Source organism: Gorilla gorilla, chromosome 9 (genome assembly GCF_029281585.2).
Source record: "Gorilla gorilla gorilla isolate KB3781 chromosome 9, NHGRI_mGorGor1-v2.1_pri, whole genome shotgun sequence".
Classification (NCBI taxonomy): Eukaryota; Metazoa; Chordata; class Mammalia; order Primates; family Hominidae; genus Gorilla; species Gorilla gorilla.
The window spans coordinates 131,327,697-131,351,155 of NC_073233.2; the positions used below are offsets into that span (position 1 = coordinate 131,327,697).

General features: G+C 42.6%; 1 protein-coding gene across 1 annotated transcript in view; it reads left to right on the plus strand.

Moving 5' to 3' along the window:
• Window positions 1–23,459, plus strand: part of GRAMD1B (GRAM domain containing 1B) — a 262,296-nt gene that overhangs the window by 37,583 nt on the left and 201,254 nt on the right. The window lies entirely within an intron of this gene.

Below are 23,459 nucleotides of genomic sequence, written 5' to 3' on the forward strand. Positions count from 1 at the left end.
CACTCCCAGCCCCCATATGCACTTCTATTTCCTTATGACTTAGAAGTGCTGTGCCATGTGTCCCACCGCTCTGCTGCCTCTCCCACCCCGAGTGTGATGAATCCAGAGAGAACTGCCTATTCTTGACCTCAGGGATTTTACTTTGTGGTTTGCAAGAATATCTTGGTGCCTAGAGACAAGGACTTAGCTACAGACTGGGGTTTCCTGTTGAAGTATTTTGTGCATTTTGCTCTAATTTAGGCAGAGAGGGAAAAACAGAAACTTTGCTAATTATCTGTCATTATGGGGATAATGATAGCTAATATTTATTGAATATTTTGTGTGAGCAAGATCTTTACTTGTAGAATCTTAATTAATATTCATACCAATCCAGCAAGCTGAGTACTATTTTTTTAACTCAACTTCATTGGGGTATAATTTACATATAATAAAATGCAGATTGATGAGTTTTGACAAATGTATACATTTTATAACACCAAAATCAAAATACAGAATGTTTCCATTACCCTAACATTTTTTCCTGTGCTTATCTTCGTTCAATTAAAAAACAAAACAGGCCAGGTGTGGTGGCCCCCGCCTATAATCCTAGCACTTTGGGAGGCAGAGGCGGGAGGATCACCTGAGGTCAGGAGTTCGAGACCAGCCTGGCCAACATGGCAAAATGCCATCTCTACTAAAAATACAAAAAAAAAGTTAGCTGGGCGTGGTGGTGGGTACCTGTAATCCCAGCTACTCGGGAGGCTGAGGCAAGAGAATTGCTTGAACCCGGGAGTTTGCAGTGCGGTGAGCTGAGATCACGCCATTGCACTCCAGCCTGGGTGACAGAGCGAGACTCTGTCTCAAAAAACAAAACAAAACAAAAACAAATGAAAAATATTTGACCCAGGCAATCATTGATTTGCTGTCACTAGATTAATTTTGCTTATTCTAGATTTAAAAAATCTTGTTTGAGACAGGCTCTCACCCAGGCTGGAGTGCAGAGGTACAATCATGGCTCACTGCAGCCTCAACTCTCAGGCTTAAACGATCCTCCTGCCTCAGCCTCCCAAGTAGCTGGGACCCCAGAGTGTGCCGCCACATCTGACTAATTTTTTTATTTTTTGTTTTTTGTAGAGACAGAGTCTTGCTATGTAGCCCAGGCTGGTCTCGAACTCCTGGGCTCAGGCAATCCTCCCACCTTGGCCTCCCAAAGTGCTGGGATTACAGGTGTGAGCCACCACACCCAACCTAGAATTTCATGTATAAGTACATAGAATATGTACTTTCCCATCTGGCCTCTTACCCTCAGCATATATAATGGTTTTGAGATTCATCTACATAGCTGCAAATAACAGTAGCTTGTTCCTTTTTATTAATGAGGAGTATTCCATTGTTTGGTTATACCATAATTTATCTATTCACCTGTAGATGGACTTTTGGATTTTTTCTAATTCTGGGCTATTAAAAATTAAACTGCTAAGAACATTTAGGTACAAATCTTTGCATAGACATGAGTTTATTCCTCTAGAGAAAATACTCAGGAGTGAAATTGCTCAGTCATATAGTAAATGTATGTTTGAAAAACTATGAGTTTTCCAAAGTGCTTTATCTTAGTTAATTTTCTCTTACCACGACAGAATACCACAGACTGGATAATTTATAAAGAAAAGTTTAAAAACTATATTTCTTACAGTTCTGGAGGCTGGAAAGTTAACTTCAAGAAGGCACTGGTGAGGGCCTTCTTGCTGTGTCATCGCATGGCAAGAGAGCAAGAGCATGCCAGCTAAGGTCTCTCTTCTTCTTATAAAGCTGCCAATTGCATCATGAGAGCTCACCCTAATAACCTTATCTAATCCTAAATATCTCCCAAAGAGCCCACCTTCAAATAGATCGACATATTAATTTTGGGATTAATTTTTGAACACATGAAATCTAGGGGACACATTCAAACCATAGCATACTTGTATCAATTTATACTCCCATTGGCAGTGTATGAGAAATCCAGTTGTTCCACATCCTTGTCACCACTTGGTATTGTCAATTTTTTTATTTTAGCCATTTTAATAGGTGTGTAGTGGTATCCTATTGTGGTTTTATTTACATTTCCCTGTTGACTAATGTCATTAAGTTTCTTTTCATGTATTTATTGGTCATTTATATATTTTCTTTTTTTATTTGAATATCATTAAAAAACAACTTTAGTGAGGAATGCTTGACATACAAAAAGCTGTACATATTTAATGTATACAACTCAATGAGTTTAGGAATAAGTATACATCTGTGAAATCATCACCACAACCTGTGCCATAAATCTGACCATTGCCTCCAAAAATTTCCTCCCACCCACTTTTATTATTATTATTATATGTATGTGATAAGGAAACAACATAATATCTACCTTCTTAGCAAATTTTTGAGTATACAAAACAATATTGTTAACTGTAGGCACTATGGTGCCCAGGAGATGTCTAGGACTTACTTATCTTTTATAACTGACACTTTGTACACCTTGGCTTATACTCCTCATTTCCCTCTCTCCCAGTCTCTGGCAAACAACATTCTATTCTCTGTTACTACGACTTTGACTTTTTTAGATTCCATATATAAGTGAGATCACGCATTATTTGTCTTTCTGTGCCTGGCTTATTTCACTTAACATAATGTCCTTCAGGTTCATCCATGTTGTCCCAAGTGATAGTACTGACTTCTTTTTAAAGGCTGAAGAATATGCCATTGTATTTAAGTATGCCACATTTTCTTTATCCATTCATCCTATTGTGAATAGTGTTATTCATGTGTTATTCATGTTATTCATGCTATTGTGAATAGTGATGCAATGAACATGGAAGTGCAGGCATCTCTTTGAGATCCTGATTTCAGTTTCTTTGGATAAATACCCGGAAGTGGGATTGCTGGATCATACAGTAGTTTTATTTATTTATTTATTTTGGAACGTCCATAATGTTTTCTATAGTGGCTGTACAAATTTACATTCTCACCAACAGTGTGCAAGAGTTCCCTTTTCTCCACATCCTTACCATACCAACACTTTCCTTTTGTATTTATTTATTTATTTATTTGACGTAGTCTTGCTCTGTTGCCCAGGCTGGAGTGCAGTGGCATGATCTCGGCTCACTGCAACCTCTGTCTCCCGAGTTCAAGCAATTCTCCTGCCTCAGCCTCTCGAGTAGCTGGAATTAAATGTGCACCACCCACCACGCCACCACGTCTGGCTAATTTTTGTATTTTTAGTAGAGACAGGGTTTTGCCATGTTGGCCAGGCTGGTCTCAAACTTCTGACCTCAAGTGATCTACCTGCCCCTAACTCCCAAAGTGCTGGAATTACTGCACCCGGCCCTTGTATTTGTTTTTGTTTTACAATAGCATCCTAACTTGTGTGAGGTAATATCTCATTGTTGTTTTGATTTGAACCTGGTAACCATTTATATGTCTTCTTTAGAGAAATGTCTACTAATGTCTTTGGTTCATTTTGTAATTGGGTTATTTGGTTTTTTGCTATGGAGTTGTAGGAGTTCCTTGCATATTTTCTATATTAACCTATTATTGGATATATGGTATCTGAGTCCATTTGGGGTACTGTAACGGAACACCATAGACCGGATACCTTATAAAAAATAGAAATCAGGCCAGGCATGGTAGCTCACGCCTGTAATCCCAGCACTTTGGGAGGCCGAGGCAGGCAGATCACCTGAGGTCAGGAGTTCAAGACCAGCCTGACCAATATGATGGAACCTCGTCTCTACTAAAGATACAAAAATTAGTCAGGCATGGTGGCATGTACCTATAATCCCAGCTACTCGGGAGGCTGAGACAGGAAAAACGCTTGAATCCGGGAGGCAGGGGTTGCAGTGAGCCGAGATCGTGCCATTGCAATTCCCCTTGGGCAACAAGAGAGAAACTCTGTCTCAAAAAAGAAAGAAAATAAATATATAGAAATGTATTTCTCATAGTCCTGAAGGCTGGAAGTCCAACATTAAGATGTGGGCAGATTTGATGTCTGGTGAGGGCCTGCTTCCTGGTTCATAGATGGCCATCTTGCTGTGTCCTCATGTGCAGAAGTGGTGAGGGAGCTCTCTGGGGTCTCTTTCATAAGGACACTAATCCATTCATGAGGGCTCCACCCTCATGACCTAACCTCCTTCCAAAGGACTCACCTCCTAATTCCATCGTACTGGGGGTTAGGATTTCAACATATGAATTACGGGGAAATGTAATATTCAGTCTATAGTATATGGTTTGCATATACGTTCTGTCATTCCGTATATTACTCCAGTATTTTATTGATTGATTTCTTTGCTGAGCAGGGAGCTGGGTGCTATTACTACCCTCATTTTATAGATGAAAAAGCAAAAATGTAGAGGGATGAAACAACTTCTCCAAGTTTATTGAACTAATAAGGGAAGAAGCTAGTACCTGAACTCAGAAGGTCTGAAAACAGAGCGTGCTCTCTCTCTCTCTTTAACAATATGTCAGTCATTATTGAAAGCAATTTATATATTTTAACTCATTAAGCCCCTAAACAACCATATGAAGTAGGTTCTCTTATTTCCATTTTCTAGATGAAGAGATGAAGGCAGAATGAGGTTTGGTAACTTGCCCACTGTCATGCAGATATGATTAAATTGTTTCAACAGTAACATGAAGGATGGATTCAGCTGTAACCCCAAATGGCACAGGATTCTCCTACTTTGCCCCTCCCTCTGTCCCAAGAAGTTAAAGTAAGAAGAGCAGAGGGTATTTGGCTATTCTGCTAAAAGCATCCGGGTGACTCCTGGCATGTGTTGTGCTCCCAGGTGCCATAGCCTGTTGAGTCCACTCTGGACCTCACCCCCACAGTCACTCAGTAGGCAGGCGTGGGCTGTTGGCCCTGTGCAGAGCACATGCTCTTAACCTCTGGACCCTACTGCCTCCCACGGGAGTTTGCTCATCCTGATGGCCTCCCTCACACAAAATGGCCCCAGTGACTGATGGAAACAGCAAGTGTTGCTGTAAGAGCTCCTCCACGTGGAGACTGGAAGAACCAAGGACAGGCAAGCCACCAGACTAATCTGCTGAAGATGGCTTTGGGGAAAGCCAGGTTTAATATTTAGTGTGGTGGCAGGGGTGGGGGAAGGAAGACGGAATTGAGAGCCTGGACAGCATAGTGAGACCCTGTCTCTACAAAAAAATAAGTAAATAAATAAAAACAAAAACAAAGAAATTAGCCAGGGGTGGTGGCATGTGCCTGCAGTCCCAGCTACTCAGAAAGCTGAGGTGAAAGGATAGCTTGAGCTTGGGAGGTTGAGGCTGCAGTGAGCCGTGATCTCATCACTCACTCCAGCCTGGGTGACAGAGCAAGACCCTGTCTTAAAAAAAAGAAAAGAATGAATGGAGGAGTCAGTGTGTCCATTGGATGTTACACTGGGGTGAGCATGAGACAGCCAGAAGCCTTGTGAAGCTACCCCCTCTGCAACCACCTTCATCACTAATGTCCCCAAAAGGCCATGTTCTTTTCAGGTTGGAGTACAAGGGTGCAATCTTGACTCACTGCAACCTCTGCTTCCCTGGTTCAAGCGATTCTCCTGCCTCAGCCTCCCAAGTAGCTGGGCTTACAGGTGTGTGCCACCACACCCAGCTAATTTTTGTATTTTTAGTAGAGACAGGGTTTCACCATGTTGGCCAGGCTGGTCTCGATCTCCTGACCTCAGGTGACCTGCCCGCCTCGGCCTCCCAAAGTGCTGGGATTACAGGTATGAGCCACCATGCCTGGCCAAGGACCATGTTCTTGCACTCTGCTTTCTGGTTTATGTCTGATTAGGGGTGTCCAAATAGCCAGATAGATAATAATAACAAAGGTCATCATCATCATTGTTATTTTTATTAGCCAGCCTGTATTGAGTACAAGGTGTGTGTCAGAGTCTATGCTAAAAACTCCGAGGAGCTGTTTCATTTAATTGTTACAACAGCAAGGCAGGTATTCTTATTATCTCCAATTAGTAAACAGGGAAAATGGGATTCGACTGGTTAGCTGAATTTCCCAGCATCACAGTAAGTGACAGAGTGAGGATTCAAGGTCTACCTGTTTCTGCACCTGGAACCACTTCAGACTTTCTGCTCTCTTTCCTCCTCATTGCCTCACAAGTGACCTCACAACTGTAACCCTTGTAGCTTTCCAGATTTGGAATCCCAGAATCCCAATGTTCTAGCTCCGTGAGGAAGTAAAGGTGGTTTTAATACTCTCACTCTCTCTCTTTTATTATTATTATTATTTATTATACTTTACACTGTTGGTGGGAGTGTAAATTATTTCCACCATTGTGGAAGACAGTGTGGCGATTTCTCAAGGATCTAGAACTAGAAATACCATTTGACTCAGCAATCCCATTACTGAGTATATACCCAAAGGATTATAAATCTTTTTTTTTTAAACCATCTTACTGTAAAATAAAACATAGATACGGGAAAGAGTACACATGACACAGAACTCTGCTAGCTTCTTCAGAAGCCCTCTGTGGACCCTGATCCAAACACAGACTCTTTCCTCCCCAAAGGCAATCATTCCCCTGGCTCTTAAGTAAATCATTTCCTGGGCCGGGCGCGGAGGCTCACGCCTGTAATCCCAACACTTTGGGAGGCTGAGGCGGGTGGATCACTTGAGGTCAGGAGTTTAAGACCAGCCTGACCATCATGGTGAAACCCTGTCTCTACTAAAATTACAAAAAAATTAGCCAGGCGTGGTGGCGCATGCCTGTAGTCCAAGCTACTCATGAGGCTGAGGCAGGAGAATTGTTTGAACCCAGGAGATGGAGGTTGCAGTGAGCTGAGATCATGCCATTGCACTCCAGCCTGGGCAACAAGAGCTAAACTCAGTCTCAAAATAATGATAATAATAATAATAATAATAATTTCCTCTCTTGTTGTTAGGTTTTGTTTTGTTTTTTGTTTGTAAAATTGTTTTAAGACAGAGTCTCACTCCGTCGCCCAGGCTGGAGTGCAGTGGCAGCAATCTCGGCTCACTACAACCTCTGCCTCCCGACTTCAAGCAGTTTTCCTGCCTCAGCCTCCCGAGTAGCTGGGATTACAGGCATGCACAACCACGCTTGGCTAATTTTTGTATTTTTAGTAGAGAGGGGGTTTCACTACGTTGGTGAGGCTGGTCTCGAACTCCTGACCTCAGGTGATCTGCCCGCCTTGGCCTCCCAAAGTGCTGGGATTACAGACGTGAGCCACCGCTCCCGGCCTGCTTGTCATAGTTTTGTCACCCAACCGTGACTCTCCTGGCATTTTAGCCTAGTCTTTCCCACTTAGAAAAAGAAAAAATTGACGCATCTTGTAAGTTGCTTTAACTCTACAAGTTCACCTTACGTGTCTTTCTTTTTGTTAACCTTATTTTTTTGAAAGAACCTAGGACATTTGACTTACAGTGTTTCTCACTGTTTGGAGCTTGCTGATTTCATCCTCAGAGTACAGTTCGACATGTTCTCTGTCCCTTTTATTCCTTGCAAATTGGTTGCTGAATTCAGAAGTCTTATCTGCCTAGGTCTAATCTTTTTGGCAGGATTGCACACAATGTTATATTCTCTCATTGAGAAGCACGTAATGCCTGATTGTCTCTCTTTTTGTGGCGTGAGCAGTGATTACTGTTCCATGTGTAGATTCATCGATTCATTAGATGTTGCAAAACAGTAATCTTCTATCGTTTCTTTTTTATTAATTTGTGGGAATACTTTTCAAAGAGGTACCTCTCTTCAGCAACTAACTGATTCCTCACTATTGTGGTCAATATGGGAATGTAAGAACAAATGCTTGATTCATTTCCTTTATTTGACTGTTTTGAATAGAATAAATTAGTTTCTGAACAATTGAAAAGACCATTGAAGGTAACTGATCAATTGTTGTTTTTAAAGTCCAATCTCACATTTTAAAATTGAGATAAATGAGAGCCAGAGACGTTAAGCAACTTAAGATCACACAGCACTTTGGTGGCAGAGCTAGGGTTAGGGTGGTACTCTTCTGCCTCCCCACTTCATTCTAATCTTCTCCTTTCGGAGCAGAACCCCAGACCTGGAACTCTAGTCTCAAAAATCATTCATGAGAAAATCTGAAATGGGTGATAAAAATTCAAAGCATTACTCAACTTCCTCTGCTGTCTCATGGCCTTCACTGCACAGCCTTGCGGGCAAGTTGATACTCATTGTTAAGAGACAAACGCAGCCTGCAGCTTTTGCACTGCTCATGAGAGGGGCTTAGCTGCCAACCTTAGAAATTCTGCCTGTTGTCAGGGGGTCGTGGGAATGTGCCCAGGTTGCTGTAGGGAGGTTTTCAGCCCTGGCTACCACAAAGCACTCTCTTGCCAAATCCTGTCTTGCTGATTTTCAGCAGGAAAATGGGAAGTCAGAGAAGAAAGCTTCAACCTGTCAGTCCGAAGGGAAATAGCCAAGAAACTGTCTTCTCACCATATTAACTATGTTAGCAAGAGACAGAGAGAGAGAGAGAGAGAGAGAATTTGGTATAAGTTGGGGGAAGAGATGGTAGAGAAAATTATCAAACAGTTAAAAAGAAGGGAGAGTATGTTGTAATCATGTGTGCATGCGTGTGTGTGTGTGTGTGTGTGTGTGTGTGTGAAAGAGACAGAGAGAGAGAGACTGCCTACAGCCTTAAGACTGTCTAGCAGTCCATCTGTTCACACCTACTTATGTAGCTGGTGACCTCAGACCCAACCACTTGTCCTGCTCTGACCCTTCTCTGCTCTTCATCTGGCTGCCACCATCCTCCCGCCTCGAAGGCTCCCAGGGTAGGGGGAGAGTGACGGCAGTGGAGAGGCGCCAGCAGGAGATAAGGACTTGCTATTTTATGTAGAGATGCAAATCCCTGCTAACTTGTGGGTTAGAGAGCCAGTCAAGCACGGGCACAAGGCTGCTGCGGATAACTTGGGTCTGTGTTTGAGATGCACTGTTGTGGTTACCCTGGCTGGAAATGAGAGTTGCTTGGACTGGACTCTCGCAAGTGAGATGAAACTTGACAGTGGGAGATACGGCCTGTACCAAGTCAGAGAATTAGGGATTTTGGGCCAACAGGTCCCCAAAAGCTGATCACTCTCGTTCTCTTTATGGGCAGAAGATTCTGGAGGACTTTAGCCCTGTACAAGGGGAGAGGGTAGAGTAGGCAAGATGCTATAGTGAAGTGTTTTAAAATTTAAGGTTGTAAAATGAATTTAGTGAGTTATGAGCAGAATATTATGAAAAATTAAATAGAATAGACTGTACATCAGACCAGGTTGCTTTACATGGAGAAGGTGAGTGTTGTTTCTTAAATTCTTTTTCAGTATTTTGTGTGCACACTTGTTTGCATGTGCGTGTATATATACTGAGTTACATTGTGCTTCTTATTGTGGGTCGTAGTCAAAAACTGAACATTATTCCTTTTTTTTTGAGACAGAGTCTTGCTCTGTTGCCCAGGCTGGAGTGCAGTGATGCGATCTCAGCTCTCTGCAACCTCTGCCTCTCGGGTTCAAATGATTTCTGGCTAATTTTTGAATTTTGAGTAGAGACGGGTTTTCACTATGTTGGCCAGACTGGTCTCAAACTCCTGACCTCAAGTGATCCTCCCAAAGTTCTGGGATTACAGGTGTCAGCTACCGTACCCAGCCCATTGTTGCTTTTTTTTTTTTTTTTTTTTTTTTTTTTGAGACGGAGTCTCACTCTGTCACCCAGGCTGGAGTGCAGTGGCATGATCTCGGCTCACTGCAACCTCCACCGACTGGGTTCAAGTGATTCTCCTGCCTCAGCCTCCCGAGTAGCTGGGACTACAGGCATGTGCCACCACACCCAGCTAATGTTGGTATTTTTAGTAGAGACGGGGTTTCACCATATTGGCCAGGCTGGTCTCGAACTCCTGACCTTGTGATCCACCTGCCTTGGCCTCCCACAGTGCTGGGATTACAGGTGTGAGCCACTCTGCCGGGCCCATTGTTGTTTTTTAAAGAAATTGTTAGGGGTGAAGAATTGGATTCACTCTGGGCTCTGCCACTACATAGCTCTGTGATCTATGGAGTGTTATTGTTTAACTTCTCTGAGCTTCATTTTACTCATTTATGAAGTAAATGAATGACAATGAAGACTTCCAGCCCTCACATTTTATATTTTTTAAGATAAATGAGAATTCAACTCTCTTTTAAGGGCTCTCAAGGGAGGAGATGACATTTTCTCCAAACAAGGACTAACTAGTACCAATATACAATAATTGTCATCAAAAACACCTCTTTATCTTCAGGCTCAGTTCATTCATTCGTTCATGCACCAAATATATATCAATGTGCCAGACACTGTTTCAGGTGCTGGGAAGTCAACAGTGGAATAAAACATGCAGATCCCTGCACCTGTGGTATTTACCCTAAAACTCCCTGTGCCAGTTTAGGTTTCTTTTTCATTTACCACATGTTTAAAATGAAACAAAAATGAAAGGCTTCTGTAGGCTTGAGAGAATGGTTATTGTTTTTTCAATAATTGCTTTGTATCCTCAGTTTGTCTTTCCATAAAAAGGGGAATGTAATCATGGAATGCTAGCAATACAAAATTTGAAGGCTTCTACAGGTCTATAACGCTCAGAAAGGTGAGCTGATCTGAAAATCCCAAACAAATGGATAGCTGAACATTCCAGACTGGAAATTATTACTTCCTTTGAATTTTTTTTTTTTTTCGGGGAACTCTCGAAACCACAGACCATTCACTGAAAGGCAGTTCACATTAAAAGCTTCCGTTTTGGCTTCTTGACATATCCGTCTGCTCTCAGGAAACAGATGAGAAACTTCCTCAGGGAACTTTGGAAAGGGGCTGGCATGTTTCTGGCCCACAGACCCAGGACTCTCTTGTCTGGAGGAGGAGATGGATCAGGTGAAACCTGCAGGCTCTTGGCTTCCAGGGTGCTTAAATTGAAAGCCTTAGGAAAGCTGTGGGGACTTGGACATCTGGAATCATCCTGGCCACCAGAGGGCGTTAGGAACCTGTTGGTCACACCACCAGGTGCTCTGCCATTTCTGTCTGGGTTATAGCTTGGCAGTTTTACACGGGGTTAGTTTCATGACCTTTTCAGAGCATGAGGGGCCAAATCAGAGTCCCAGAATGCCGAAGAAAATCAAATTGACAGGCTTAGGCTTATCTCTGTCATCTCCCCAAATTAAACGTGCAGGTGCATTCATTGATTAACAGGTAACCATTGAATGCTGCTTGTGTACTGCCTGTAAACTAAGCTCTGCGAATACAACCTTCCAAAAAGCAAAGCCTCAGCTCCCCAGGGGCTCACAATCTAGGCTTTTCCATAGACAATAGGCAAATGGCTCATTGCCCACTAAGGGAACTCCACAGGGTCCTGAATCTAAAGTGATGAGGTTTTTTCTCACGATGAGGTGAAGCCTCTGGGGGTTAGGATCATCATCTTGACACTTTCAAATGAGATAATGTAGATGTCTGTGAATGGGATTAGGAAAGTGGCCTTTTGAAGCCTTTAGCATTGTAGCTAAACTTTAGAACACCAGTGTGGGGCTGACTGTGTAGCCTAATGGTAAATCCTAAGCCAGGAGTCACTGTCCCACTGTGTAAACTTGATGGAATAATCAGCTTTTGTGGACTTAACGCTTTCTCAGCCACTCTCAGAAAAGGTCAGGACTCTACGACTGTCACACAATAGAAAATGAAGTGAAATGGAAAGGAATTCTAATATGGCATTACACTGGTGGAGAAAACCGATTGGGATTTTTCTGCCCCCTTCGTTATGTTTTTACAGCTATTTGTTTGCATAGCTGATAACTCCCCCTCACCCTGCATTGTTCTTACTTTGTGTAGACACAGGATCTAGGTTATGTTAAAACGAGTACTGGAACGCAGAAGTGACTAATTGCCCAAACAAAGGATCAGAATTCTATTTTATTTTTCACAGTAACTTGGATGAGTTGATGTGTAAATGGATGGCATGTTACAGCTCACTGTTTTCTAAGAAAACAGCAGAATTGAATGAAGATAAATTCTGAGACTCCCTCCCTTTCCTCCACAGCCCTTGAGCCAGAGGGTGTTGTCCATAGGAAAGACTGAAGAAGTTTGGCAAGACTACCTACGTGCTTAGGCACTCATGGGTAGTGAGCATTTAGACATAAGTGGAATTCACTAGGATGTACCGGGACTCTGGTAGGACAATTTGAATTATCTCTAAATTGCGCTAAGCATGAATTCATGCAGGATAACTCTGCCTCCTAACACTGATGCTGACCCAGCCTGTCAATATTTACATTTTTGTGTTTTTCTAAGCTAGACCTCTGAAGCTGAAAGCAGAATGCTGCTTCTACCCTCCAGATAAAGTACAATATCTATTGTTTCAGAAGACTAGATGCAATAGGACAAGAATTGAGCTGTTGTATTACACTTGCCCTCTTTTTTATGTTATTATTATTTACCCAGAGACGACGCTGATTAATCTTTACCAAGAACAATAGAAAAAGAAATATGATTACATAGTTTGTTTTTTTAGGTAGTAAAAAGACTTTGACCTGGAATTAAGAAGACTTAGATTCTCAACGCAGTTCTTTGTTTTATCCCATAACTGCTGTGCCAGTGCTTTTGATAATTATGGTAATTTGGTAGGAGCACACCTGGCTGGAAATCCTGCCTTTGCCTCTTACTATGGGACTCATGCAAATTGCATAATTTCTCTGGTCCTCTTTTCTCATCTATAAAGTAGCATCCCACCTATCCCACTTCCCTTATTGAGTGTTATATGTGTAGCAGTGTTTTAATCTCAAAGGGCTGTGTACATACAGATGTTGGCATTTATGTTGGTAACTGTGCCGCAGTCATCTCATCTGATCTCTAAAATGCCCCACTCTTGCTCCCCTGACACTGCTGAGAACTTGCATATCTCAGCTGGGACACTTCTGGTGTCTGTCTTGCCTGCCCTTCGCTGTCTTGAAACCCAAACAGAACTTTCTGAGAACGAGACTGCAATTGTCAATTATTCGTCTTTGGTTTTTAAAATGTGCCCACCATCCAGTCCCCTGGGTGCTCGTTACCACAGCACAGCCTAATTACCTGTAGACAGATGAGACATGCTTGAAACTCTGGGACTTTTGCCTGCAGCCAGCATGGGTTCCTGCAAACAAGGGCCTGTGAAAAATAAAGAAGGGCTTTATTTCTGCTTTCAAAGTCTGTGACTTAGGTGCCTGAAAATATAGTTCAAACAAACTAACAACAAAACCCACAACAAGCAGCCCAAAGCAAGAGGCTTTAGAACATTTAAAGAAAGTGTTCTTTCTCCAAAGGTGTAGTGAGTGCTCGCCTCACGCTTTCCTTTAGTGGCGAACAATAGTTCTGTAACTTAGCCTCACTGAGGTCCAATTAGTCCAAATTGTGGTGGAGTTGGACTTATTGAGTCACAAGATCAGATTTTAGAAATGTGTTCTCCATCTCTGCCTTGTGCCTTTCCCTTTCTGACCCCCTGTGCCAGACAGGCTGATCCTAATCAGCACAGAGAGGCCTGCAGGCAACTGAGACTGTGAGGGTTATGGTTATGAGGTCAGGGACCAGCCACTCAGGACTCATAGAAGAGAAGATTTGGGGACAAGAAAAAAGGAGCTTATAGAAGCAAAAACAAAAACAAAAACAAAAAAACAGAAACAAAAACAAACAAAAAACAAACAAAAAAACCAGATGCCAAAAAAAAAAAAAAGTATGTGTGTTGGGGAATCTTACTGAGAAGAGAGAGAAAGAAACAGAGGAGGAAAGGGAAGTGAAAATGTTATGATGGGGTGGAAGGGAGGAAGACAGGATCTGGAGAGAAGCAGAAGATTTCTTGCCCCAAACTCCTGAGAGAGAGCAAAAACAAATACTTTTGAGCAAAATCAGTTGTCCCCAGATGTCCTTAGATGCTCCATCGGTGACTCCGATACTGCCAGGGAGTCCCACCTGCAGAATCACGGTTCTCTGCCTACACAAGACCCTGGAACCAGTCCCCTTCTGTTTGTCCCTGCTCACGCCAGTAGCACCTGCAGACCACGTCCCCTAAGAGCAGTGCAGCCATGTCTTCTTCTTGAGAGCTGGAAGAGCACATGCTTCCTGAGGGTTTGAGGAAGGACAAAGAAGAGCTAGAAAGAAGATGCTGGCAAAGAGAACTTCCAGATCACTTTACGTAGGGAGAGGCTGTGCTAGAGTGAAGAGAGCAGAGAGTGTGTCATTAGAAGACATGAGATCAGGCCCACATTCTGCCACTTAATTACCAAGTGACTTCTAGGCAAGCTTTATTTTATTTGTTTATATTTACCTGTAAGACACCTCTCCATCTTCATGCCTACCTAATGGTTTGAGAAAATGGATGAAACCCCCAAAGTGCCTTGGGTACCTCTGATAGCACATCTCACTGCCTCATGGTTAAATATTTGAATAACTTACCTTCTTTTTTTTTTTTTTAAGATGGAGTCTTGCTCTGTCACCCAGGCTGGAGTGCAGTGGCATGATCTCGGCTCACTGCAAGCTCCACCTCCCGGGTTCATGCCATTCTCCTGCCTCAGCCTCCCAAGCAGCTGGGACTACAGGCACCCGCCACCATGCCTGGCTAATTTTTTGTATATTTAGTAGAGACGGTGTTTCACCGTGTTAGCCAGGATGGTCTCTATCTCCTGATCTCGTGATCCACCCCCCTCAGCCTCCCAAAGTGCTGGGATTACAGATGTGAGCCACCGCACCCGGCAACTTATCTTCTTTAGTAGGTTATGTGTTCATTGAGGGCAGGATGCTTACAGATTTATCACCTACCATGGTGCCTGGCATATAGCAGGTATAATAAATATCTGCAACAGATAGCTAATAATTAAATAAACGAGGAAGATGATGGCTTTGGGAATCCTGGTAGGTAGAGCTCTCGAAATCATAATGTCAGCTCTGGAACAAATCTGCTATTATTTAGGTTTGATGTAGCAGTTGTGGGCTTGGTATTATTGGCTTAAGTTACATTCCCTCAGAGATTTAGAAATACCCAATGACCCCTTGCACATCCCTGATTTTTTCATTTTCAATTAAGGAATTAATTTAATTTTGCCATTTTATTATTATTATTTTTTGAGGCAGGGTCTTGCTCTGTCACACAGGCTGGAGTGCAGAGCATGGCTCACTGCAGCCTTGACTTCCAGGGCTTCAGTGATCCTCCCACCTCAGCCTCCCTAATAGCTGGGACTACTGGTGTGCGCCACCATTCTTGGGTAATTTTTGTATTTTTTTGGTAGAGATGGGGTTTTGCCATATTGTCAGGCTGGTCTTGAACTCCTGGGCTCAAGCAATCCGCCTGCCTCAGCCTCCAATTTTGATATTTTTTAGGTTAAAAATATTTTATGATTTTGAAAACAATTATTATGAACCAATGAAATCCATAATGATACTACTTAGTACAACATAGAAAATTATGTTATATATAAATACATGTGTTGTATATATATGTAATACATATACATACACAGAGATACATAATGTGGTAAGTGTATGTGTATTTTTATTCCACTTCCAGCAAATGTATGCAAAAGTTATCATAAAATAGTTAATATAGAGTGGATATATGTTTATATTTGTAATTAGTTGCATTTCTTTTTTAGTGGAAATATAACAATTTCCTTAGTCATTTTGTTATTTGGTGTTTTGGTTGTTGTCAACTTTTCACTTAAATAAACATTTTCTCTTGCAGAATAAATAATAATTATTGCTGTTAAAGAAAAACTAAAGCCATTTGTTGTGTGCCTATCATGTGCTAGGCACTGTACTTGACACTTTACCTGTGGTGTATCAGTTAATGTTCACAATGCATGATGTGCATATTATTTTTCCTCTTTCATGCAGAAAGAGACTAAGCCCAGAGAAGTCAGTAGTTCAGCTAAATCACACAAGCCAGTGAATACAGAATACAGAGCCAGGATTCATGCTCAGGTCTGCCTAACTCCAATGCCCCCACTCCTCCAAACTACAACACTCTTAGGAGCAGGATTGTAAGGTCAAAAGATATTACTAGTTTTATGGTTCTAACTACATTTTCCCACATTGCTTTCCAAAAATGTTGTGCTGATATAGAAAACCCAGCCCTGAAAACATTTTCTCCATAATTTTGTCTGATTTCATATTTTAAACTAAGAAACCCTAAAGACCCATATGCCCTCTCTTCATTTTTTATTTAGTTTTTATTTTTGAGATGGAGTTTTGCTCTTGTGGCCCAGGCTGGAGTGCAGTGGCGCGATCTCGGCTTACTGCAACCTCTACCTCCTGGGTTCAAGTGATTCTCCTGTCTCAGCCTCCCGAGTAGCTGGGATTACAGGCACATGTCACCACGCCTGGCTAATTTTTGTATTTTTAGTAGAGATGGGGTTTCATCATATTGGTCAGGCTGGTCTCGAACTCCTGACTTCAGGAAATCCATCCACCTCGGCCTCCCAAAGTGCTGGGATTACAGGCGTGAGCCACCGCACCCAGCCTGCACTCTCTTTTTTACTTTACAAGTGCTGCACTTAGAGCCAAATTCATCTTGAGCTTGAGTATCACCTCCCTGGAATGGACCTCGATTGTATCACAGTCTGCCCTGAGCTCACCTGGTCCTGGACTCTCCCCCTTATTCAAAGGTGGATTTCCTGCTCTCCAAACCAACAATGAAATTTCCACCCCTGCCTTCCCTCTTATCATTCCCTTTATCTCTCTGAGAAATGGAGCAAAGCATATTCTGTCCATGGGAGAGATTAAGGGCTCTCTGCTTTCTTTGACCTCTTTGTATTTCCTTCATTGCATTAATGGCAGTGCTGGGGTAACGTGTATCGGATAGAGAACTGATCAATAAACATCAGGAAGTGTAATTGTGGGGTAAGGAGGCATTGGGAAACGTCTGTAAAAATTCAGGGTCCATTTGCCCATATTTTTTTTTTAATGGAGGCATGAATTTAATGTTCCACATGGGAAGGAACCAGAGGAACTGCATGGGGTTTACTTCTATTTGTTCCCTCTCTGAAGAGCTGCAGGATACGTGAGGTACCTTCAAATCCTTCAACCCATAGGTCACCTGAGGAGTAGGCAGATCCTGCAGAGATAAATGTTCAGAGGTCATCCAGGACCCCAGTCCCACCCCCACCCCAGCTTCCAAGAAGAGGGGCTGCACAGAGCAAGCTCCCGATGGGAGGCAGTTCCCTGACCTTCACTGACTCATGCTTTTCAATTGCGTCTTCTGTAGCCCTTGCGCAAGAATGACCTTGGGTGGCTTAGTAGTCAGATAGGACTGTATCTGCAGAACCAAGTCAGAAAAAAGTGGTTGTTCTGAGAAGACGCAGCTCAAGTCATCATTTATTCAAGGTTGTCTAATGAAAACACGTGGCTATTATCTGTACAGTGGATGATCTCAGAAGGACTTAGAAGAAACTGTTAGTGGTCTTAGAAATCCATCATCATCATCATTTTTTTTCTTTTTTTTTTTTTTTTTTTTGAGACGGAGTCTTGCTCTGTTGCCCAGGCTGCAATGAAGTGGCATGATCTTGGGCAACCTCCGCCTCCCAGGTTCAAACAATTCTCCTGCCTCAGCTTCCTGAGTAGTTGGGACTACAGGTGCGTACCACCATGCCTGGCTAATTTTTGTATTTTTAGTAGAGACAGGGTTTTGCCATGTTAGCCAGGCTGGTCTTGAACTCCTGACCTCAGGTGATCCACCCGCCTTGGCCTCCCAAAGTGTTGGGATTACAGGCATGAGCCACCTAGTCCAACCCAATCATCATCATCATTATAATAATAATTATTATTCTTACTAGTATTTATTGAGCACTTATTGTGTGCCAGGGACAGTGTTACGTACTCTGCACCACATCTCACTTAATTCTTCCAACAACCTTCTGTGATAGTGCCAGTATTATTATGTTTTTATAGATGAATGCTTAGCTCCCTCTCTTATTGATATGCTTTGTTCAAATGTAATTTTCCTTATGGGGCTTACTCTGACTACCCTATGTCATCCCTATCCCCCTTGTCTTTGCATAGCTCTCGCCACCTTCCAACGTGTTTTTTTATTTACTTAATCATTATGTCCATTGCTTAGCTCCCACCCTCTACCCATGAGAATGTTTGCTCCCCAAGGAGAAAGATTTTGCTGTGTTTTGTTCAGAACAGTGTCTGATTCATATAACTACTCAGTAAACTTATTCTAAGGATAAATGAACAGATGAGTAAACCAGGATTGAGATAATGAGCAAATCTCTTAATGTCCCTCAATAACTGGATAGTGGAGCAGGGATGGAGAAGAGTCTCGCTCTAGAGTCTTGGGGTTTCGCCACCCCACAACACTGACTCTCTTTCAGAAGATATTCTCACCTACACACATGCCCTTTGAAAGGTAGTTCATATTTGCTAAAACGCATTCAGAATGACCTACTGGCGTCTTGGAGAAGCAGGTTTGTATGAAAGGCCCCTAAGGTTGCCAGGCTGCCTTTTCTTTTTTTTCTTTTTTCTTTTCTTTTCTTTTTCTTTCTTTTTTTTTTTTTTTTTTTTTGAGACAGAGTCTGGCTCTGTCGCCAGGCTGGAGTGCAGTGGCACGATCTTGGCTCACTGCAACCTCCGCCGACCGGGTTCAAGCGATTCTCTTGCCTTAGCTTCCCGAGTAGCTGGGACTACAGGCGTGCACCACCGCACCCAGCTAATTTTTGTATTTTCAGTAGAGACAGGGTTTCACCGTGTTTGCCAGGATGGTCTCAATTTCTTGATCTCATGATCCGCCTGCCTCGGCCTCCCAAAGTGCTGGGATTACAGGCGTGAGCCACCGTGCCCAGCCAAGGCTGCCTTTTCTTTGGGCCCCATTTATCTGAAATTCCAAAGGCTTGTCTAGGTCTCGTGGTGACATTGCTATCTTTTCAGTCAATGCACAGCAGAGCCAGGGGGTGCTTGGTCTTGGGATGAAGCTCTGTATTCTCGGTGGCCTTCAGGACGCCTCAGGTCTTGGTCAGGTGAAGATCATTTTTATCGTTAAGGTCTTTGATCTGGGTAGGATGCAATTCTCTGACCATTTACTCTTCTGCCAGGGTAAATAAATGTCGTTAGGTTCTCAGACACTCTTTTCCAAGCCACTCACTTCTTTCTGCAATTCTTTGTGTGTTAAAAAGATTTAATAGCGACTCTCCTGTTAGTCTACTGTTTAATGGACTAACTTTGCCATTATGCCTCATAGGCAAAATGGTGACTTTGAAACTTGCTATTAGTGTTTTCTATTAAAATATAGTCACTATTACTTTTTGGACCAATATGCATCTTGGGAGTTCTAGGTATCATGCACATACACACAGCCTTTGTTCAAAAACCACATATCTGCCATTGCAGTAGCTCAGCCAACAGTTAAACTGGTATCTTATTACTGAGGTTTCTTTAGTTTTTGTCTATTGCATCAGGCTCTTGTAGGTTTTAGAAATAAATAAAAATGGTTTTAGCTTGGATTGAAAGAGGATTTTCCCCTAGAACTGATTTCACTATAATGTATAGCTTAATACAAAACCCAGCATGCTGAATACAGTTAGTCTTCAAAGTGGATTAGGGTTGGTGTGCTTTGGGCATTTCCAAGGCATTAGTTACAGTACATTGAATTAGCTATAGCAGTTGCTTCTCCTGTAATGAAAGGTGTAGAAAGATCCCCTGCTTGAATAGAAGGCCAAAATGCCATCTTTTAACTTCTACTGGGTGTGATGGAGATGATAACTGAATGGGCAAAACCACTTCTGTTGTAAAGGAGCAATGAAGCATTCTCTAGTTCCTTTAGAAAAGGCAAGTACAGAAATCTGAGATGCTGACCAGCCCAAGAGTTCATACTAGTAATAACAATGATATGATAAAGATAATGATCATAATTATACCAATTGTTACCATTTTCTACTCCCCGCTACTCCACAGGTCTTAAAATAAATAAACCTCTATTTTAAGCTATTAACTTGACCTCAGTCTTTATTCATGTTTTTCTGTGTGTATGAGTAGGGAGCTACTGAAATGATAATTGGATTTCATAAATGCAGTCTGTGTGGCACTGTTTAGAAAAGGTAGAGTTTTATAGTGCCCTATGGTGGCTGTGTGATGAGTCCCTGTAGCCAGGCATAACTTGTTGCCTGAATGGACGTCATTACATTAGTGATGAAAGTGTGATGACTATACACATGATTGCAGACATAAAAATGAAGTAACCATGGACTTTTTTTTTTTTTAGCATGTGCTATGTGCTAGTGACTGACTAAGTGCTTTATGTGTATTATCTGTTTATCTTCCACAATAAGCCCTTGAGATGGGCACTATTATTATCAATCTGATTTTTCACATTGGTTAACTGAGGCACTGAGAGATGAATGAACTTGCTAATAAGTGGTGAATCCAGGATTTGAACTCAGATTTTCTAAATCCAGAACCCTTGTAATTCACTTATGGGAGACGAAGTAACTATCAATGAAGTGCAAGGGTACATTAATCTCAAACAGGTCATGTGACGGATATTAAGAATGTATAGGCAGGGTGCGGTGGCTTAAGCCTGTAATCCCAGCACTTTCGGAGGCCAAGATGGGCAGACCACGAGGTCGGGAGTTCAAGACCATTCTGGCCAACATGGTGAAACCCCGTCTCTACTAAAAATACAAAAATTAGCTGGACGTGGTGGTGTGTGCCTGTAATCCCAGCTACTCAGGGGACTGAGGCAGGAGAATCACTTTAACCTGGGAGGCAGAGGTTGCGGTGAGCCGAGATCGCGCCATTGCACTCTAGCCTGGGTGACAGAGTGAGACTCCGTTTCAAAGAAAAAAGAAAAAAAGAATGTGTAATGGTATTTTGTACAGGCACATGCAATCATTGTGTAGTATAGGTGCATTCAGGACTTATCAAGTCAGGTACTAACTTAGGACTGAGATGTTGACATAAAAGTCTGAAATCACTCCACGCTGGGGGAGACCAAGCAAATCATGTGAGAACATAAGCTCTGGCATCAGCATTGATCTTTACAAATTATACAAATGTAGTAAATGATCACACATACCCCCAAAATATGCACACCTATCATATTTCAATAAAACAAACAAACAGGCTGGGCGCAATGGCCCACGCCTGTAATCCCAGCACTTTGGGAGGCCAAGGTGGGCGGGTCACTTGAGGTCAGGAGTTCGAGACCAGCCTGGACAACATGGAGAAACCCTGCCTGTACGAAAAATATAAAAATTAGTCTGGTGTGGTAGTGTGTGCCTATAATTCCAGCTACTCGGGAGGCTGAGTCATAAGATCACTTGAACATAGGAGGTGGAGGTTGCAGTGAGCAACCTGTAGCTGTGGCTACAGGCACATGCCTCTACGCCTGGCTAATTTTTAAAATTATTTTTTGTAGAGATCAGGTCTTGCTATGTTGCCCAGGCTGGTCTCAAACTCCTGTCTTCAAGCAGCCCTCCCACCTTGGCCACCCGAAGTGCTGGGATTATAGGAATGAACCACTATGCCCTAACTATTTTATATATAAAATGTGGAAGCTGACTTTCTTTCTCTAAGGTACTTTTCTACGTTGAAACTCAAATGGAATAAACAGACATTTTGGGGAAATAAAATGATGGCTTAATGTCAGCCTTCTAATCAGGACTTGCAGACATCCTTCAAACGGAAAACCGTGGAAGAGGATGGTTATTTTTCTGGAGAGCTGGGCAGCACGAGAACACAAGTCTGTCAGGGTTTCCCAAGGGGAGTTGGAAGATTTGCCCATCTGGAGATCTTTGAAAGAGAGTAGGATGAAATCCCCTCTCTCAGGGATGGTTAAGCTGGGGGCCTTACCAGTAGGAGAAAGACGATTGACTGAACTCCGATTCAGGGTATTTTCTTAACAGTTGATAGATAAGCTGTTTTTTCCAAGTACATTCCTGTTCCTTCATTTAATTGCTCCCCAACGATTCATAGTCCAAACACCTTTACCTAAAAAACCTGAACTTTAGTTAATCAGGAGTGAATGTTCTGGGCAAAGGGCATTAGAGTCCCAGGTTACTTCTCCTGAGACCTCCTCTGTGGTGTTGGCTTAGTGTGATATGATAATCTAAGGAATATTGTGACCACAGTCAGAGCTGCCCCTAGGAAAATGGCAGGGCTGAAGCAGATGATATTCTTCAGTTTTCTTCTCTCCAGAAGGGCATTGTGGAAGAAGAACACTTTCTAGAGACTTCCAGGCTGGGAAATAATTGCACTAGGTGCCTCTTCAAACCTCCCAGACCTGTTCCTTGTCCTCCCCTGTCCCTCAACCATCATTTTTTCACTCATAGACACTTACTGAGCATAAATGTAAGTGCTCAGTCTGGAACAGTGAGCTTGGTAACACACAACAACGATGAATGGGACATAAATCCTGTGTGGATGGCAGTCACAGTCTTAGGGTGGGAGGAACATGCACATCACTAATTGTGATACAAGGTGGGAAATGATGCATTGGAAAGAGATGTGGGTAAACTGCTTTGAGATTTTTTTATGCTAGTGAAGATTGATTAATAAATGAATATTGAGGACATTCTCAAAGGAGAACAGAAGGAAAAGACATCATAAAAGGACAACTTGAAGAGCAAGAGCAGACAGAGACTTGCTACATATAGAACTTGGGAACTGTGGAATGCTCTAGAGTCTTAGACTTGCAAGTGACCACAGAGGTTGTCTGGTCTCAAACCCATAGTGATACTGTCCCCAACAGGTTCACTCTGGGCTTTACCACCTCCACAGAAGGGAACTCATCATTTATTTTTGGATTAACAGCATCTGCTGGGCATGGTGGTTCATGCCTGTACTGCCAGCACTTTGGGAGGCCAAGGCTAAAGGATTGCTTGGGACCAGGAGTTCAAGACCAGCCTGGGCAACATAGCCAGACCCTGTGTCTACAAAAAATAATAAAAATTAGCCGGCTGTGGTGGCACATGTCTCTAGTCCAAGCTACTTTGTAGGCTGAGGCAGGAGGATTGCCTGAGGCCAGGAGTTCGAGGCTGCAGTAAACTATGATTGTGCTACTGCACTCCAGCCTAGGTGACAGAGACCCTGTCTCTTAAAACAACAACAACAAAACAAAACAAAAAAACCAGTGTCTGGTGCAAGAAGGGAGTCGGGGAATTTCTAAGTGTGTGTGTGTGTGTGTGTGTGTGTGTGTGTGTGTGTGTGTGTGTGTGTGTGTGAATGAGAAAGAGAAAGAGAGAGAGGGAGCAAGAAAAAGGAAGCAAAGCAGTAGACTAGATTTTCAGTACCCTAGTGGGCCTCTGCCTGAAGGACATATGGGGCCAATGAGTGCTGACTGGCTGTTCTTTGAGTTAAGCTGGGGAGATTTTATTATGGTGGGAATGGAACCCAGTGTCCTTGTTCCAAGGTCCAAGGTCCTGCATAGGTAGCAAACTTGCACGGAATGATCATGTGAACAAGCCTTCAAAAAGGAAGACTTTGTTCTGGCTAGTAAGATTTAAACCATTGACT